The sequence below is a fragment of the Balaenoptera physalus genome (genome assembly GCF_965194825.1).
Source record: "Balaenoptera physalus genome assembly, contig: HAP1_SCAFFOLD_393, whole genome shotgun sequence".
Taxonomy (NCBI): Eukaryota; Metazoa; Chordata; class Mammalia; order Artiodactyla; family Balaenopteridae; genus Balaenoptera; species Balaenoptera physalus.
In genome coordinates, this window is record NW_028126293.1 from 291,445 (window position 1) to 312,122 (window position 20,678).

Below are 20,678 nucleotides of genomic sequence, written 5' to 3' on the forward strand. Positions count from 1 at the left end.
CCGTACCCTAAACCGAGCCCTAACCCTAACACTAACACTAACCCTAACCCTAACACATACCTTACACCGTACCCGACGCCCTCCCCGAACCCGTACCCTAAGCCTAACCCTAAGCCTAACCCTAACCCTAGGCTACCCTTGACTGCTTCTGCCTCCAATAGATTTCCTAAGCATTAGTGTTTTAAGGAACAGCTTAAAAAGCGAATCCTAATGTGATTTCTTTATAATGGGTGTGTTCCTTATCTTATCCTAGTGTCTAAACTCTTCTCCATGCCTGGACCTCCAAATAATATTCCTTTACGTGCTAAGGGGTATCCAGAGAGTGGGATAGGTTTAATAACTACCCTAACCCTAACGCGTACCCTAACGCTAACCCCTACCCTAACCCTAACACGTACCCTAATCCTATCGCGTACCCTAAACGGAGCCCTAACCCTAACATTAACCCAAAACCTAACCCTAACCCATACCCTCCGCCTTACACGAAGCCCTCCCTGAACCCGTACCCTAAGCCTAACCCTAAGCCTAACCCTAACCCTAGGCTACCCTTGACTGCTTCTGCCTCCAATAGATTTCCTAAGCACTAGTGTTTTAAGGAACAGCTTAAAAAGAGAATCCTAATGTGATTTCTTTATAATGGGTGTGTTCCTTATCTTATCCTAGTGTCTAAACTCTTCTCCATGGCTGGAATCCCAAATAATATTCCTTTACGTGCTAAGTGGTATCTGGAGAGTGGGATAGGTTTAATAACTACCCTAACCCTAAAGCGTACCCTAACCGTAAACCCTACCCTAACCGTAAAACGTACCCTAATCCTAACCAATACCCTAAACCGAGCCCTAACCCTAACACTAACCCTAACCCTAACCCTAACCCATACCCTACGCCGTACCCGAAGCCCTCCCCGAACCCGTACCCTAAGCCGTACCCTAAGCCTAACCCTAAGCCTAACCCTAACCCTAGGCTACCCTTGACTGCTTCTGCCTCCAATAGATTTTCTAAGCACTAGTGTTTTAAGAAACAGCTTAAAAAGAGAATCCTAATGTGATTTCTTTATAATGGGTGTGTTCCTTATCTTATCCTAGTGTCTAAACTCTTCTCCATGGCTGGACCTCCAAATAATATTCCTTTACGTGCTAAGGGTCATCTAGAGAGTGGGATAGGTTTAATAACTACACTAACCCTAATGCGTACCCTAACCCAAACCACTACCGTAACCCTAACACGTACCCTAATCCTAACCAATACCCTAAACCGAGCCCTAACCCTAACACTAACCCTAACTCTAACCCTAACCTATACCCTACGCCATACCCGAAGCCCTCCCCGAAACCGTACCCTCAGCCGTACCCTAAGCCTAACCCTAAGCCTAACCCTAACCCTAGGCTACCCTTCACAGCTTCTGCCTCCAATAGATTTCCTAAGCACTAGTGTTTTAAGGAACAGCTTAAAAAGAGAATCCTAATGTGATTTCTTTATAATGGGTATGTTCCTTATCTTATCCTAGTGTCTAAACTTTTCTCCAGGGCTGGACCCCCAAATAATATTCCTTTACGTGCTAAGGGGTATCTAGATATTGGGATAGGTTTAATCACTACCTTAACCCTAACACGTACACTAACCCTAACTACTACCCTAACCCTAACACGTACCCTAATCCTAATCCATAACCTAAACCGAGCCCTAACCCTAACACTAACCCTAACCCTAACCCTAACCCATACCCAACGCCGTATCCGAACCACTCCCACAACCCGTACCCTAAGCCGTACCCTAACCCTAACCCTAAGCCTAACCCTAACCCTAGGCTACCCTTGACTGCTTCTGCCTCCAATAGATTTCCTAAGCACTAGTGTTTTAAGGAACAGCTTAAAAAGAGAATCCTAATGTGATTTCTTTATAATGGGTGTGTTCCTTATCTTATCCTAGTGTCTAAACTCTTCTCCATGGCTGGACCTCCAAATAATATTCCTTTACGTGCTAAGTGGTATCTGGAGAGTGGGATAGGTTTAATAACTACCCTAACCCTAACGCGTACCCTAACCCTAACCCCTACCCTAACCGTAAAACGTACCCTAATCCTAACCAATACCCTAAACCGAGCCCTAACCCTAACACTAACCCTAACCCTAACCCTAACCCATACCCTACGCCGTACCCGAAGCCCTCCCCGAACCCGTACCGTAAGCCGTACCCTAAGCCTAACCCTAAGCATAAACCTAACCCTAGGCTGCCCTTGACTGCTTCTGCCTCCAATAGATTTCCTAAGCACTAGTGTTTTAAGGAACAGCTTAAAAAGAGAATCCTAATGTGATTTCTTTATAATGGGTGTGTTCCTTATCTTATCCTAGTGTCTAAACTCTTCTCCATGGCTGGACCTCCAAATAATATTCCTTTACGTGCTAAGGGGTGTCTAGAGAGTGGGATAGGTTTAATAAGTACCCTAACCCTAACGCGTACCCTATCCCTAACCCCTACCCTAACCCTAACACGTACCCTACTCCTAACCCGTATCCTAAACCGAGCCCTAACCCTAAAACTAACCCTAACCCTAACCCTAACACATACCCTAGACCATACCCGAAGCCCTCCCCGAACCCGTAGCCTAAGCCGTACCCTAAGCCTAACCTTAACCCTAGGCTACCCTTTTCTGCTTCTGCCTCCAATAGATTTCCTAAGCACTAGTGTTTTAAGGAACAGCTTAATAAGAGAATCCTAATGTGATTTCTTTATAATGTGTGTGTTCCTTATATTATCTTAGTGTCTTAACGCTTCTCCATGGCTGGACCCCCAAATAATACTCCTTTACGTGCTAAGGGGTATTTAGAGAGTGGGATAGGTTTAATAACTACCCTAACCCTAACGCGTACCCTAACCCTAACCCCTACCATAACCCTAACACGTACCCTAATCCTAACATGTACCCTAAACCGAGCCGTAATCCTAACACTAATCCTAAACCTAACCCTAACCCATACCCTACGCCATACCCGAAGCCCTCCCCGAACGCGTACCGTAAGCCGTACCCTAAGCCTAACCCTAAGCCTAAACCTAACCCTAGGCTACCCTTGACTGCTTCTGCCTCCAATAGATTTCCTAAGCACTAGTGTTTTAAGGAACAGCTTAAAAAGAGAATCCTAATGTGATTTCTTTATAATGGGTGTGTTCCTTATCTTATCCTAGTGTCTAAACTCTTCTCCATGGCTGGACCTCCAAATAATATTCCTTTACGTGCTAAGGGGTATCTAGAGAGTGGGATAGGTTTAATAACTAACCTAACCCTAACGCGTACCCTAACCCTAACCCCTACCCTAACCCTAACACGTACCCTAATCCTAACCCGTACCCTAAACCGAGCCCTAACCCTAACACTAACCCTAACCCTAACCCTAACACATACCCTACACCGTACCCGAAGCCCTCACCGAACCCGTACCCTAAGTCTAACCCTAAGCCTAACCCTACCCCTAGGCTACCCTTGACTGCTTCTGCCTCCAATAGATTCACTAAGCACTAGTGTTTTAAGGAACAGCTTAAAAAGAGAATCCTAATGTGATTTATTTATAATAGGTGTTTTCCTTATCTTATCCTAGTGTCTAAACTCTTCTCCATGGCTGGACCCCCAAATAATATTCCTTTACGTTCTAAGGGGTATCTAGAGAGTGGGATAGGTTTAATAACTACCCTAACCCTAACGCGTACCCTAACGCTAACCCCTACCCTAACCCTAACACGTACCCTAATCCTATCGCGTACCCTAAACGGAGCCCTAACCCTAACATTAACCCAAAACCTAACCCTAACCCATACCCTCCGCCTTACACGAAGCCCTCCCTGAACCCGTACCCTAAGCCTAACCCTAAGCCTAAATCTAACCCTAGGTTACCCTTGACTGCTTCTGCCTCCAAGAGATTTCCTCAGCACTAGTGTTTTAAGGAACAGCTTAAAAAGAAAATCCTAATGTGATTTCTTTATAATGGGTGTGTTCCTTATCTTATCCTAGTGTCTAAACTCTTCTCCATGGCTGGAACCCCAAATAATATTCCTTTACGTGCTAAGTGGTATCCGGAGAGTGGGATAGGTTTAATAACTACCGTAACCCTAATGCGTACCCTAACCCTAACCCCTACCCTAACCCTAACACGTACCCTAATCCTAACCCGTACCCTAAACCGAGCCCTAACCCTAACACTAACCCTAACCCTAACCCTAACCCATACCCTACGCCGTACCCGAAGCCCTCCCCGAACCCGTACCCTAAGCCGTACCCTAAGCCTAACCCTAAGCCTAACCCTAACCCTAGGCTACCCTTGACTGCTTCTGCCTCCAATAGATTTTCTAAGCACTAGTGTTTTAAGAAACAGCTTAAAAAGAGAATCCTAATGTGATTTCTTTATAATGGGTGTGTTCCTTATCTTATCCTAGTGTCTAAACTCTTCTCCATGGCTGGACCTCCAAATAATATTCCTTTACGTGCTAAGGGTCATCTAGAGAGTGGGATAGGTTTAATAACTACACTAACCCTAATGCGTACCCTAACCCAAACCCCTACCGTAACCCTAACACGTACCCTAATCCTAACCAATACCCTAAACCGAGCCCTAACCCTAACACTAACCCTAACTCTAACCCTAACCTATACCCTACGCCATACCCGAAGCCCTCCCCGAAACCGTACCCTCAGCCGTACCCTAAGCCTAACCCTAAGCCTAACCCTAACCCTAGGCTACCCTTGACAGCTTCTGCCTCCAATAGATTTCCTAAGCACTAGTGTTTTAAGGAACAGCTTAAAAAGAGAATCCTAATGTGATTTCTTTATAATGGGTATGTTCCTTATCTTATCCTAGTGTCTAAACTTTTCTCCAGGGCTGGACCCCCAAATAATATTCCTTTACGTGCTAAGGGGTATCTAGATATTGGGATAGGTTTAATCACTACCTTAACCCTAACACGTACACTAACCCTAACTACTACCCTAACCCTAACACGTACCCTAATCCTAATCCATAACCTAAACCGAGCCCTAACCCTAACACTAACCCTAACCCTAACCCTAACCCATACCCAACGCCGTATCCGAACCACTCCCACAACCCGTACCCTAAGCCGTACCCTAACCCTAACCCTAAGCCTAACCCTAACCCTAGGCTACCCTTGACTGCTTCTGCCTCCAATAGATTTCCTAAGCACTAGTGTTTTAAGGAACAGCTTAAAAAGAGAATCCTAATGTGATTTCTTTATAATGGGTGTGTTCCTTATCTTATCCTAGTGTCTAAACTCTTCTCCATGGCTGGACCTCCAAATAATATTCCTTTACGTGCTAAGTGGTATCTGGAGAGTGGGATAGGTTTAATAACTACCCTAACCCTAACGCGTACCCTAACCCTAACCCCTACCCTAACCGTAAAACGTACCCTAATCCTAACCAATACCCTAAACCGAGCCCTAACCCTAACACTAACCCTAACCCTAACCCTAACCCATACCCTACGCCGTACCCGAAGCCCTCCCCGAACCCGTACCGTAAGCCGTACCCTAAGCCTAACCCTAAGCATAAACCTAACCCTAGGCTGCCCTTGACTGCTTCTGCCTCCAATAGATTTCCTAAGCACTAGTGTTTTAAGGAACAGCTTAAAAAGAGAATCCTAATGTGATTTCTTTATAATGGGTGTGTTCCTTATCTTATCCTAGTGTCTAAACTCTTCTCCATGGCTGGACCTCCAAATAATATTCCTTTACGTGCTAAGGGGTGTCTAGAGAGTGGGATAGGTTTAATAAGTACCCTAACCCTAACGCGTACCCTATCCCTAACCCCTACCCTAACCCTAACACGTACCCTACTCCTAACCCGTATCCTAAACCGAGCCCTAACCCTAAAACTAACCCTAACCCTAACCCTAACACGTACCCTAGACCATACCCGAAGCCCTCCCCGAACCCGTAGCCTAAGCCGTACCCTAAGCCTAACCTTAACCCTAGGCTACCCTTTTCTGCTTCTGCCTCCAATAGATTTCCTAAGCACTAGTGTTTTAAGGAACAGCTTAATAAGAGAATCCTAATGTGATTTCTTTATAATGTGTGTGTTCCTTATATTATCTTAGTGTCTTAACGCTTCTCCATGGCTGGACCCCCAAATAATACTCCTTTACGTGCTAAGGGGTATTTAGAGAGTGGGATAGGTTTAATAACTACCCTAACCCTAACGCGTACCCTAACCCTAACCCCTACCATAACCCTAACACGTACCCTAATCCTAACATGTACCCTAAACCGAGCCGTAATCCTAACACTAATCCTAAACCTAACCCTAACCCATACCCTACGCCATACCCGAAGCCCTCCCCGAACCCGTACCGTAAGCCGTACCCTAAGCCTAACCCTAAGCCTAAACCTAACCCTAGGCTACCCTTGACTGCTTCTGCCTCCAATAGATTTCCTAAGCACTAGTGTTTTAAGGAACAGCTTAAAAAGAGAATCCTAATGTGATTTCTTTATAATGGGTGTGTTCCTTATCTTATCCTAGTGTCTAAACTCTTCTCCATGGCTGGACCTCCAAATAATATTCCTTTACGTGCTAAGGGGTATCTAGAGAGTGGGATAGGTTTAATAACTAACCTAACCCTAACGCGTACCCTAACCCTAACCCCTACCCTAACCCTAACACGTACCCTAATCCTAACCCGTACCCTAAACCGAGCCCTAACCCTAACACTAACCCTAACCCTAACCCTAACACATACCCTACACCGTACCCGAAGCCCTCACCGAACCCGTACCCTAAGCCGTACCCTAAGTCTAACCCTAAGCCTAACCCTACCCCTAGGCTACCCTTGACTGCTTCTGCCTCCAATAGATTCCCTAAGCACTAGTGTTTTAAGGAACAGCTTAAAAAGAGAATCCTAATGTGATTTCTTTATAATGGGTGTGTTCCTTATCTTATCCTAGTGTCTAAACTCTTCTCCATGGCTGGACCCCCAAATAATATTCCTTTACGTGCTAAGGGGTATCTAGAGAGTGGGATAGGTTTAATAACTACCCTAACCCTAACGCGTACCCTAACGCTAACCCCTACCCTAACCCTAACACGTACCCTAATCCTATCGCGTACCCTAAACGGAGCCCTAACCCTAACATTAACCCAAAACCTAACCCTAACCCATACCCTCCGCCTTACACGAAGCCCTCCCTGAACCCGTACCCTAAGCCTAACCCTAAGCCTAAATCTAACCCTAGGCTACCCTTGACTGCTTCTGCCTCCAAGAGATTTCCTAAGCACTAGTGTTTTAAGGAACAGCTTAAAAAGAAAATCCTAATGTGATTTCTTTATAATGGGTGTGTTCCTTATCTTATCCTAGTGTCTAAACTCTTCTCCATGGCTGGAACCCCAAATAATATTCCTTTACGTGCTAAGTGGTATCTGGAGAGTGGGATAGGTTTAATAACTACCGTAACCCTAATGCGTACCCTAACCCTAACCCCTACCCTAACCCTAACACGTACCCTAATCCTAACCCGTACCCTAAACCGAGCCCTAACCCTAACACTAACCCTAACCCTAACCCTAACCCATACCCTACGCCGTACCCGAAGCCCTCCCCGAACCCGTACCCTAAGCCGTACCCTAAGCCTAACCCTAAGCCTAACCCTAACCCTAGGCTACCCTTGACAGCTTCTGCCTCCAATAGATTTCCTAAGCACTAGTGTTTTAAGGAACAGCTTAAAAAGAGAATCCTAATGTGATTTCTTTATAATGGGTATGTTCCTTATCTTATCCTAGTGTCTAAACTTTTCTCCAGGGCTGGACCCCCAAATAATATTCCTTTACGTGCTAAGGGGTATCTAGATATTGGGATAGGTTTAATCACTACCTTAACCCTAACACGTACACTAACCCTAACTACTACCCTAACCCTAACACGTACCCTAATCCTAATCCATAACCTAAACCGAGCCCTAACCCTAACACTAACCCTAACCCTAACCCTAACCCATACCCAACGCCGTATCCGAACCACTCCCACAACCCGTACCCTAAGCCGTACCCTAACCCTAACCCTAAGCCTAACCCTAACCCTAGGCTACCCTTGACTGCTTCTGCCTCCAATAGATTTCCTAAGCACTAGTGTTTTAAGGAACAGCTTAAAAAGAGAATCCTAATGTGATTTCTTTATAATGGGTGTGTTCCTTATCTTATCCTAGTGTCTAAACTCTTCTCCATGGCTGGACCTCCAAATAATATTCCTTTACGTGCTAAGGGGTATCTAGAGAGTGGGATAGGTTTAATAACTAACCTAACCTTAACGCGTACCCTAACCCTAACCCCTACCCTATCCCTAACACGTAACCTAATCCTAACCCGTACCCTAAACCGAGCCCTAACCCTAACACTAACCCTAACCCTAACCCTAACACATACCCTACACCGTACCCGAAGCCCTCCCCGAACCCGTACCCTAAGCCGTACCCTAAGCCTAACCCTAAGCCTAACCCTAACCCTAGGCTACCCTTGACTGCTTCTGCCTCCAATAGATTTCCTAAGCACTAGTGTTTTAAGGAACAGCTTAAAAAGAGAATCCTAATGTGATTTCTTTATAATGGGTGTGTTCCTTATCTTATCCTAGTGTCTAAACTCTTCTCCATGGCTGGACCCCCAAATAATATTCCTTTACGTGCTAAGGGGTATCTAGAGAGTGGGATAGTTTTAATAACTACCCTAACCATAACGCATACCCTAACCCTAACCCCTACCCTAAACCTAACACGTACTCTAATCCTAACCCGTACCCTAAACCGAGCCCTAACCCTAAAACTAACCCTAACCCTAACCCTAACCCATACCCTACGCCGTACCCGAAGCCCTCCCCGAACCCGTACCCTAAGCCGTACCCTAAGCCTAACCCTAAGCCTAACCCTAACCCTAGGCTACCCTTGACTGCTTCTGCCTCCAATAGATTTCCTAAGCACTAGTGTTTTAAGGAACAGCCTAAAAAGAGAATCCTAATGTGATTTCTTTATAATGGGTGTGTTCCTTATCTTATCCTAGTGTCTAAACTCTTCTCCATGGCTGGACCCCCAAATAATATTCCTTTACGTGCTAAGGGGTATCTAGAGAGTGGGATAGGTTTAATAACTACCCTAACCCTAACGCGTACCCTAACCCTAACCCCTACCCTAAACCTAACACGTACCCTAATTCTAACCCGTACCCTAAACCGAGCCCTAACCCTAACACTAAACCTAACCCTAACCCTAACACATACCCTACACCGTACCCAAAGCCCTCCCCGAACCTGTACCGTAAGCCTAACCCTAAGCCTAACCCTAACCCTAGGCTACCCTTGACTGCTTCTGCCTCCAATAGATTTCCTAAGCACTAGTGTTTTAAGGAACAGCTTAAAAAGAGAATCCTAATGTGATTTCTTTATAATAGGTGTTTTCCTTATCTTATCCTAATGTCTAAACTCTTCTCCATGGCTGGACCCCCAAATAATATTCCTTTACGTGCTAAGGGGTATCTAGAGAGTGGGATAGGTTTAATAACTACCCTAACCCTAACGCGTACCCTAACGCTAACCCCTACCCTAACCTTAACACGTACCCTAATCCTATCCCGTACCCTAAACGGAGCCCTAACCCTAACATTAACCCAAACCCTAACCCTAACCCATACCCTCCGCCGTACACGAAGCCCTCCCCGAACCCGTACCCTAAGCCTAACCCTAAGCCTAACCCTAACCCTAGGCTACCCTTGACTGCTTCTGCCTCCAATAGATTTCCTAAGCACTAGTGTTTTAAGGAACAGCTTAATAAGAGAATCCTAATGTGATTTCTTTATAATGTGTGTGTTCCTTATATTATCTTAGTGTCTAAACGCTTCTCCATGGCTGGACCCCCAAATAATACTCCTTTACGTGCTAAGGGGTATTTAGAGAGTGGGATAGGTTTAATAACTACCCTAACCCTAACGCGTACCCTAACCCTAACCCCTACCATAACCCTAACACGTACCCTAATCCTAACCCGTACCCTAAACCGAGCCGTAACCCTAACACTAATCCTAAACCTAACCCTAACCCATACCCTACGCCATACCCGAAGCCCTCCCCGAACCCGTACCGTATGCCGTACCCTAAGCCTAACCCTAAGCCTAAAGCTAACCCTAGGCTACCCTTGACTGCTTCTGCCTCCAATAGATTTCCTAAGCACTAGTGTTTTAAGGAACAGCTTAAAAAGAGAATCCTAATGTGATTTCTTTATAATGGGTGTGTTGCTTATCTTATCCTAGTGTCTAAACTCTTCTCCATGGCTGGACCTCCAAATAATATTCCTTTACGTGCTAAGGGGTATCTAGAGAGTGGGATAGGTTTAATAACTAACCTAACCCTAACGCGTACCCTAACCCTAACCCCTACCCTAACCCTAACACGTACCCTAATCCTAACCCGTACCCTAAACCGAGCCCTAACCCTAACACTAACCCTAACCCTAACCCTAACTCATACCCTACACCGTACCCGAAGCCCTCACCGAACCCGTACCCTAAGCCGTACCCTAAGTCTAACCCTAAGCCTATCCCTACCCCTAGGCTACCCTTGACTGCTTCTGCCTCCAATAGATTCCCTAAGCACTAGTGTTTTAAGGAACAGCTTAAAAAGAGAATCCTAATGTGATTTCTTTATAATGGGTGTGTTCCTTATCTTATCCTAGTGTCTAAACTCTTCTCCATGGCTGGACCCCCAAATAATATTCCTTTACGTGCTAAGGGGTATCTAGAGAGTGGGATAGGTTTAATAACTACCTTAACCCTAACGCGTACCCTAACCCTAACCCCTACCCTAACCCTAACACGTACCCTAATCCTAACCCGTACCCTAAACCGAGCCCTAACCCTAACACTAACCCTAACCCTAACCCTAACACATACCCTACACCGTACCCGAAGCCCTCCCCGAACCCGTACCCTAAGCCGTACCCTAAGCCTAACCCTAAGCCTAACCCTAACCCTAGACTACCCTTGACTGCTTCTGCCTCCAATAGATTTCCTAAGCACTAGTGTTTTAAGGAACAGCTTAAAAAGAGAATCCTAATGTGATTTCTTTATAATGGGTGTGTTCCTTATCTTATACTAGTGTCTAAACTATTTTCCATGGCTGGACCCCCAAATAATATTCCTTTACGTGCTAAGGGGTATCTAGAGAGTGGGATAGTTTTAATAACTACCCTAACCATAACGCATACCCTAACCCTAACCCCTACCCTAAACCTAACACGTACTCTAATCCTAACCCGTACCCTAAACCGAGCCCTAACCCTACAACTAACCCTAACCCTAACCCTAACCCATACCCTACGCCGTACCCGAAGCCCTCCCCGAACCCGTACCCTAAGCCGTACCCTAAGCCTAACCCTAAGCCTAACCCTAACCCTAGGCTACCCTTGACTGCTTCTGCATCCAATAGATTTCCTAAGCACTAGTGTTTTTAGGAACAGCTTAAAAAGAGAATCCTAATGTGATTTCTTTATAATGGGTGTGTTCCTTATCTTATCCTAGTGTCTAAACTCTTCTCCATGGCTGGACCCCCAAATAATATTCCTTTACGTGCTAAGGGGTATCTAGAGAGTGGGATAGTTTTAATAACTACCCTAACCATAACGCATACCCTAACCCTAACCCCTACCCTAAACCTAACACGTACTCTAATCGTAACCCGTACCCTAAACCGAGCCCTAACCCTAAAACTAACCCTAACCCTAACCCTAACCCATACCCTACGCCGTACCCGAAGCCCTCCCCGAACCCGTACCCTAAGCCGTACCCTAAGCCTAACCCTAAGCCTAACCCTAACCCTAGGCTACCCTTGACTGCTTCTGCCTCCAATAGATTTCCTAAGCACTAGTGTTTTAAGGAACAGCTTAAAAAGAGAATCCTAATGTGATTTCTTTATAATGGGTGTGTTCCTTATCTTATCCTAGTGTCTAAACTCTTCTCCATGGCTGGACCCCCAAATAATATTCCTTTACGTGCTAAGGGGTATCTAGAGAGTGGGATAGGTTTAATAACTACCCTAACCCTAACGCGTACCCTAACCCTAACCCCTACCCTAAACCTAACACGTACCCTAATTCTAACCCGTACCCTAAACCGAGCCCTAACCCTAACACTAAACCTAACCCTAACCCTAACACATACCCTACACCGTACCCAAAGCCCTCCCCGAACCTGTACCGTAAGCCTAACCCTAAGCCTAACCCTAACCCTAGGCTACCCTTGACTGCTTCTGCCTCCAATAGATTTCCTAAGCACTAGTGTTTTAAGGAACAGCTTAAAAAGAGAATCCTAATGTGATTTCTTTATAATAGGTGTTTTCCTTATCTTATCCTAATGTCTAAACTCTTCTCCATGGCTGGACCCCCAAATAATATTCCTTTACGTGCTAAGGGGTATCTAGAGAGTGGGATAGGTTTAATAACTACCCTAACCCTAACGCGTACCCTAACGCTAACCCCTACCCTAACCTTAACACGTACCCTAATCCTATCCCGTACCCTAAACGGAGCCCTAACCCTAACATTAACCCAAACCCTAACCCTAACCCATACCCTCCGCCGTACACGAAGCCCTCCCCGAACCCGTACCCTAAGCCTAACCCTAAGCCTAACCCTAACCCTAGGCTACCCTTGACTGCTTCTGCCTCCAATAGATTTCCTAAGCACTAGTGTTTTAAGGAACAGCTTAATAAGAGAATCCTAATGTGATTTCTTTATAATGTGTGTGTTCCTTATATTATCTTAGTGTCTAAACGCTTCTCCATGGCTGGACCCCCAAATAATACTCCTTTACGTGCTAAGGGGTATTTAGAGAGTGGGATAGGTTTAATAACTACCCTAACCCTAACGCGTACCCTAACCCTAACCCCTACCATAACCCTAACACGTACCCTAATCCTAACCCGTACCCTAAACCGAGCCGTAATCCTAACACTAATCCTAAACCTAACCCTAACCCATACCCTACGCCATACCCGAAGCCCTCCCCGAACCCGTACCGTATGCCGTACCCTAAGCCTAACCCTAAGCCTAAAGCTAACCCTAGGCTACCCTTGACTGCTTCTGCCTCCAATAGATTTCCTAAGCACTAGTGTTTTAAGGAACAGCTTAAAAAGAGAATCCTAATGTGATTTCTTTATAATGGGTGTGTTGCTTATCTTATCCTAGTGTCTAAACTCTTCTCCATGGCTGGACCTCCAAATAATATTCCTTTACGTGCTAAGGGGTATCTAGAGAGTGGGATAGGTTTAATAACTAACCTAACCCTAACGCGTACCCTAACCCTAACCCCTACCCTAACCCTAACACGTACCCTAATCCTAACCCGTACCCTAAACCGAGCCCTAACCCTAACACTAACCCTAACCCTAACCCTAACTCATACCCTACACCGTACCCGAAGCCCTCACCGAACCCGTACCCTAAGCCGTACCCTAAGTCTAACCCTAAGCCTATCCCTACCCCTAGGCTACCCTTGACTGCTTCTGCCTCCAATAGATTCCCTAAGCACTAGTGTTTTAAGGAACAGCTTAAAAAGAGAATCCTAATGTGATTTCTTTATAATGGGTGTGTTCCTTATCTTATCCTAGTGTCTAAACTCTTCTCCATGGCTGGACCCCCAAATAATATTCCTTTACGTGCTAAGGGGTATCTAGAGAGTGGGATAGGTTTAATAACTACCTTAACCCTAACGCGTACCCTAACCCTAACCCCTACCCTAACCCTAACACGTACCCTAATCCTAACCCGTACCCTAAACCGAGCCCTAACCCTAACACTAACCCTAACCCTAACCCTAACACATACCCTACACCGTACCCGAAGCCCTCCCCGAACCCGTACCCTAAGCCGTACCCTAAGCCTAACCCTAAGCCTAACCCTAACCCTAGACTACCCTTGACTGCTTCTGCCTCCAATAGATTTCCTAAGCACTAGTGTTTTAAGGAACAGCTTAAAAAGAGAATCCTAATGTGATTTCTTTATAATGGGTGTGTTCCTTATCTTATACTAGTGTCTAAACTATTTTCCATGGCTGGACCCCCAAATAATATTCCTTTACGTGCTAAGGGGTATCTAGAGAGTGGGATAGTTTTAATAACTACCCTAACCATAACGCATACCCTAACCCTAACCCCTACCCTAAACCTAACACGTACTCTAATCCTAACCCGTACCCTAAACCGAGCCCTAACCCTACAACTAACCCTAACCCTAACCCTAACCCATACCCTACGCCGTACCCGAAGCCCTCCCCGAACCCGTACCCTAAGCCGTACCCTAAGCCTAACCCTAAGCCTAACCCTAACCCTAGGCTACCCTTGACTGCTTCTGCATCCAATAGATTTCCTAAGCACTAGTGTTTTTAGGAACAGCTTAAAAAGAGAATCCTAATGTGATTTCTATATAATGGGTGTGTTCCTTATCTTATCCTAGTGTCTAAACTCTTCTCCATGGCTGGACCCCCAAATAATATTCCTTTACGTGCTAAGGGGTATCTAGAGAGTGGGATAGTTTTAATAACTACCCTAACCATAACGCATACCCTAACCCTAACCCCTACCCTAAACCTAACACGTACTCTAATCGTAACCCGTACCCTAAACCGAGCCCTAACCCTAAAACTAACCCTAACCCTAACCCTAACCCATACCCTACGCCGTACCCGAAGCCCTCCCCGAACCCGTACCCTAAGCCGTACCCTAAGCCTAACCCTAAGCCTAACCCTAACCCTAGGCTACCCTTGACTGCTTCTGCCTCCAATAGATTTCCTAAGCACTAGTGTTTTAAGGAACAGCTTAAAAAGAGAATCCTAATGTGATTTCTTTATAATGGGTGTGTTCCTTATCTTATCCTAGTGTCTAAACTCTTCTCCATGGCTGGACCCCCAAATAATATTCCTTTACGTGCTAAGGGGTATCTAGAGAGTGGGATAGGTTTAATAACTACCCTAACCCTAACGCGTACCCTAACCCTAACCCCTACCCTAAACCTAACACGTACCCTAATTCTAACCCGTACCCTAAACCGAGCCCTAACCCTAACACTAAACCTAACCCTAACCCTAACACATACCCTACACCGTACCCAAAGCCCTCCCCGAACCTGTACCGTAAGCCTAACCCTAAGCCTAACCCTAACCCTAGGCTACCCTTGACTGCTTCTGCCTCCAATAGATTTCCTAAGCACTAGTGTTTTAAGGAACAGCTTAAAAAGAGAATCCTAATGTGATTTCTTTATAATAGGTGTTTTCCTTATCTTATCCTAATGTCTAAACTCTTCTCCATGGCTGGACCCCCAAATAATATTCCTTTACGTGCTAAAGGGTATCTAGAGAGTGGGATAGCTTTAATAACTACCCTAACCCTAACGCGTACCCTAACGCTAACCCCTACCCTAACCCTAACACGTACCCTAATCCTATCCCGTACCCTAAACGGAGCCCTAACCCTAACATTAACCCAAACCCTAACCCTAACCCATACCCTCCGCCGTACACGAAGCCCTCCCCGAACCCGTACCCTAAGCCTAACCCTAACCCTAGGCTACCCTTGACTGCTTCTGCCTCCAATAGATTTCCTAAGCACTAGTGTTTTAAGGAACAGCTTAATAAGAGAATCCTAATGTGATTTCTTTATAATGTGTGTGTTCCTTATATTATCTTAGTGTCTAAACGCTTCTCCATGGCTGGACCCCCAAATAATACTCCTTTACGTGCTAAGGGGTATCTAGAGAGTGGGATAGTTTTAATAACTACCCTAACCATAACGCATACCCTAACCCTAACCCCTACCCTAAACCTAACACGTACTCTAATCCTAACCCGTACCCTAAACCGAGCCCTAACCCTAAAACTAACCCTAACCCTAACCCTAACCCATACCCTACGCCGTACCCGAAGCCCTCCCCGAACCCGTACCCTAAGCCGTACCCTAAGCCTAACCCTAAGCCTAACCCTAACCCTAGGCTACCCTTGACTGCTTCTGCATCCAATAGATTTCCTAAGCACTAGTGTTTTTAGGAACAGCTTAAAAAGAGAATCCTAATGTGATTTCTTTATAATGGGTGTGTTCCTTATCTTATCCTAGTGTCTAAACTCTTCTCCATGGCTGGACCCCCAAATAATATTCCTTTACGTGCTAAGGGGTATCTAGAGAGTGGGATAGGTTTAATAACTACCCTAACCCTAACGCGTACCCTAACCCTAACCCCTACCCTAAACCTAACACGTACCCTAATTCTAACCCGTACCCTAAACCGAGCCCTAACCCTAACACTAAACCTAACCCTAACCCTAACACATACCCTACACCGTACCCGAAGCCCTCCCCGAACCTGTACCGTAAGCCTAACCCTAAGCCTAACCCTAACCCTAGGCTACCCTTGACTGCTTCTGCCTCCAATAGATTTCCTAAGCACTAGTGTTTTAAGGAACAGCTTAAAAAGAGAATCCTAATGTGATTTCTTTATAATAGGTGTTTTCCTTATCTTATCCTAATGTCTAAACTCTTCTCCATGGCTGCACCCCCAAATAATATTCCTTTACGTGCTAAGGGTATCTAGAGAGTGGGATAGGTTTAATAACTACCCTAACCCTAACGCGTACCCTAAAGATAACCCCTACCCTAACCCTAACACGTACCCTAATCCTATCCCGTACCCTAAACGGAGCCCTAACCCTAACATTAACCCAAACCCTAACCCTAACCCATACCCTCCGCCGTACACGAAGCCCTCCCCGAACCCGTACCCTAAGCCTAACCCTAAGCCTAACCCTAACCCTAGGCTACCCTTGACTGCTTCTGCCTCCAATAGATTTCCTAAGCACTAGTGTTTTAAGGAACAGCTTAATAAGAGAATCCTAATGTGATTTCTTTATAATGTGTGTGTTCCTTATATTATCTTAGTGTCTAAACGCTTCTCCATGGCTGGACCCCCAAATAATACTCCTTTACGTGCTAAGGGGTATTTAGAGAGTGGGATAGGTTTAATAACTACCCTAACCCTAACGCGTACCCTAACCCTAACCCCTACCATAACCCTAACACGTACCTTAATCCTAACCCGTACCCTAAACCGAGCCGTAATCCTAACACTAATCCTAAACCTAACCCTAACCCATACCCTACGCCATACCCGAAGCCCTCCCCAAACCCGTACCGTAAGCCGTACCCTAAGCCTAACCCTAAGCCTAACCCTAACCCTAGGCTACCCTTGACTGCTTCTGCCTCCAATAGATTTCCTAAGCACTAGTGTTTTAAGGAACAGCTTAAAAAGAGAATCCTAATGTGATTTCTTTATACTGGGTGTGTTCCTTATCTTATCCTAGTGTCTAAACTCTTCTCCATGGCTGGACCTCCAAATAATATTCCTTTACGTGCTAAGGGGTATCTAGAGAGTGGGATAGGTTTAATAACTACCCTAACCCTAACGCGTACCCTAACCCTAACCCCTACCCTAACCCTAACACGTACCCTAATCCTAACCCGTACCCTAAACCGAGCCCTAAGCCTAACACTAACCCTAACCCTAACTCCAACTCATACCCTACACCGTACCCGAAGCCCTCACCGAACCCGTACCCTAAGCCGTACCCTAAGTCTAACCCTAAGCCTAACCCTACCCCTAGGCTACCCTTGACTGCTTCTGCCTACAATAGATTCCCTAAGCACTAGTGTTTTAAGGAACAGCTTAAAAAGAGAATCCTAATGTGATTTCTTTATAATGGGTGTGTTCCTTATCTTATCCTAGTGTCTAAACTCTTCTCCATGGCTGGACCCCCAAATAATATTCCTTTACGTGCTAAGGGGTATCTAGAGAGTGGGATAGGTTTAATAACTACCTTAACCCTAACGCGTACCGTAACCCTAACCCCTACCCTAACCCTAACACGTACCCTAATCCTAACCCGTACCCTAAACCGAGCCCTAACCCTAACACTAACCCTAACCCTAACCCTAACACATACCCTACACCGTACCCGAAGCCCTCCCCGAACCCGTACCCTAAGACGTACCCTAAGCCTAACCCTAAGCCTAACCCTAACCCTAGGCTACCCTTGACTGCTTCTGCCTCCAATAGATTTCCTAAGCACTAGTGTTGTAAGGAACAGCTTAAAAAGAGAATCCTAATGTGATTTCTTTATAATGGGTGTGTTCCTTATCTTATCCTAGTGCCTAAACTCTTCTCCATGGCTGGACCCCGAAATAATATTCCTTTACGTGCTAAGGGGTATCTAGAGAGTGGGATAGTTTTAATAACTACCCTAACCATAACGCGTACCCTAACCCTAACCCCTACCCTAACCCTAACACGTACTCTAAACCTAACCCGTACCCTAAACCGAGCCCTAACCCTAAAACTAACCCTAACCCTAACCCTAACCCATACCCTACGCCGTACCCGAAGCCCTCCCCGAACCCGTACTCTAAGCCGTACCCTAAGCCTAACCCTAAGCCTAACCCTAACCCTAGGCTACCCTTGACTGCTTCTGCATCCAATAGATTTCCTAAGCACTAGTGTTTTTAGGAACAGCTTAAAAAGAGAATCCTAATGTGATTTCTTTATAATGGGTGTGTTCCTTATCTTATCCTAGTGTCTAAACTCTTCTCCATGGCTGGACCCCCAAATAATATTCCTTTACGTGCTAAGGGGTATCTAGAGAGTGGGATAGGTTTAATAACTACCCTAACCCTAACGCGTACCCTAACCCTAACCCCTACCCTAAACCTAACACGTACCCTAATTCTAACCCGTACCCTAAACCGAGCCCTAACCCTAACACTAAACCTAACCCTAACCCTAACACATACCCTACACCGTACCCGAAGCCCTCCCCGAACCTGTACCGTAAGCCTAACCCTAAGCCTAACCCTAACCCTAGGCTACCCTTGACTGCTTCTGCCTCCAATAGATTTCCTAAGCACTAGTGTTTTAAGGAACAGCTTAAAAAGAGAATCCTAATGTGATTTCTTTATAATAGGTGTTTTCCTTATCTTATCCTAATGTCTAAACTCTTCTCCATGGCTGCACCCCCAAATAATATTCCTTTACGTGCTAAGGGTATCTAGAGAGTGGGATAGGTTTAATAACTACCCTAACCCTAACGCGTACCCTAAAGATAACCCCTACCCTAACCCTAACACGTACCCTAATCCTATCCCGTACCCTAAACGGAGCCCTAACCCTAACATTAACCCAAACCCTAACCCTAACCCATACCCTCCGCCGTACACGAAGCCCTCCCCGAACCCGTACCCTAAGCCTAACCCTAAGCCTAACCCTAACCCTAGGCTACCCTTGACTGCTTCTGCCTCCAATAGATTTCCTAAGCACTAGTGTTTTAAGGAACAGCTTAATAAGAGAATCCTAATGTGATTTCTTTATAATGTGTGTGTTCCTTATATTATCTTAGTGTCTAAACGCTTCTCCATGGCTGGACCCCCAAATAATACTCCTTTACGTGCTAAGGGGTATTTAGAGAGTGGGATAGGTTTAATAACTACCCTAACCCTAACGCGTACCCTAACCCTAACCCCTACCATAACCCTAACACGTACCTTAATCCTAACCCGTACCCTAAACCGAGCCGTAATCCTAACACTAATCCTAAACCTAACCCTAACCCATACCCTACGCCATACCCGAAGCCCTCCCCAAACCCGTACCGTAAGCCGTACCCTAAGCCTAACCCTAAGCCTAACCCTAACCCTAGGCTACCCTTGACTGCTTCTGCCTCCAATAGATTTCCTAAGCACTAGTGTTTTAAGGAACAGCTTAAAAAGAGAATCCTAATGTGATTTCTTTATACTGGGTGTGTTCCTTATCTTATCCTAGTGTCTAAACTCTTCTCCATGGCTGGACCTCCAAATAATATTCCTTTACGTGCTAAGGGGTATCTAGAGAGTGGGATAGGTTTAATAACTACCCTAACCCTAACGCGTACCCTAACCCTAACCCCTACCCTAACCCTAACACGTACCCTAATCCTAACCCGTACCCTAAACCGAGCCCTAAGCCTAACACTAACCCTAACCCTAACTCCAACTCATACCCTACACCGTACCCGAAGCCCTCACCGAACCCGTACCCTAAGCCGTACCCTAAGTCTAACCCTAAGCCTAACCCTACCCCTAGGCTACCCTTGACTGCTTCTGCCTACAATAGATTCCCTAAGCACTAGTGTTTTAAGGAACAGCTTAAAAAGAGAATCCTAATGTGATTTCTTTATAATGGGTGTGTTCCTTATCTTATCCTAGTGTCTAAACTCTTCTCCATGGCTGGACCCCCAAATAATATTCCTTTACGTGCTAAGGGGTATCTAGAGAGTGGGATAGGTTTAATAACTACCTTAACCCTAACGCGTACCGTAACCCTAACCCCTACCCTAACCCTAACACGTACCCTAATCCTAACCCGTACCCTAAACCGAGCCCTAACCCTAACACTAACCCTAACCCTAACCCTAACACATACCCTACACCGTACCCGAAGCCCTCCCCGAACCCGTACCCTAAGACGTACCCTAAGCCTAACCCTAAGCCTAACCCTAACCCTAGGCTACCCTTGACTGCTTCTGCCTCCAATAGATTTCCTAAGCACTAGTGTTTTAAGGAACAGCTTAAAAAGAGAAT